Source organism: Malaclemys terrapin, chromosome 1, assembly GCF_027887155.1.
Source record: "Malaclemys terrapin pileata isolate rMalTer1 chromosome 1, rMalTer1.hap1, whole genome shotgun sequence".
Lineage (NCBI taxonomy): Eukaryota > Metazoa > Chordata > Testudines > Emydidae > Malaclemys > Malaclemys terrapin.
This window is the reverse complement of record NC_071505.1, coordinates 27,230,992-27,231,838: the sequence shown is the minus strand read 5'-3', so window position 1 is coordinate 27,231,838 and position 847 is coordinate 27,230,992.

Sequence of the window (847 nt, the reverse complement as noted above, 5' to 3'; positions counted from 1 at the left end):
TAAACATGGATTGCTGTAACTTTTAGTCTATGTACTCATTTTGCTTGCTTCTGTGAGCAGACTTCCCTCACAATTCTACCTCTGGCTGTGTAGAGGAAGAAGCTGCCTGATGGAATGTAGCAGTAAGAGCAGAACCTTGGCCAATGCAGGATAGGGTAGTGTGGTTGGATGGAGAGAGCTAATTGGTAGATCCCCACAAATCTGCAGAGATTTGCTTTATTTCCACAGACCATGTTTGTGGATTGCAAAGCGGATGCGGATACAAATTTTGTATCCGCACAGGGCTCTACTAATTGGGACCCAGCATTTGCAGAACAAACTGGGATAGGGTGAGTAAAGAACCAGGAACACTGAGATTGGACTCTTGCTTCCTTCAGAGTATAGTATGAACCTAGTTTAGGGATGAATGTGAAGCACTCAGATACCATAGGGATAAACAGCAGAAAGAAGCCCAGCAGAAAATCAATAATTGTCTTCACAGTGGAATTTGAATAGTGTGCAGTAAATAAGACATGTGACACACACCCCATTAAACATGAGGATAAACAAAATATTGAATCACTGCTTATTAAGTGAGCTATTCATGCTGTGCACTGAATGAGGCAGGGGTCCTGTGGGGGGGGGGGAAAGACTAAGTGATCATGAAATTAAAGACTAATCATAATACAGAAGCACGAAGGGACTGAATTAAAATTGTTCAGGTACCCTGAATTCTGGCATTTCCTAACTCTTCAGGGCTTGACTTTGTAGCCTTAATGTTCTTTTAACCTAATGCTATTTTATATATTACACACATACAACTACACTATCTTAATGAAAGTTTCTTGCCTAAATTATAAAGCAGCAA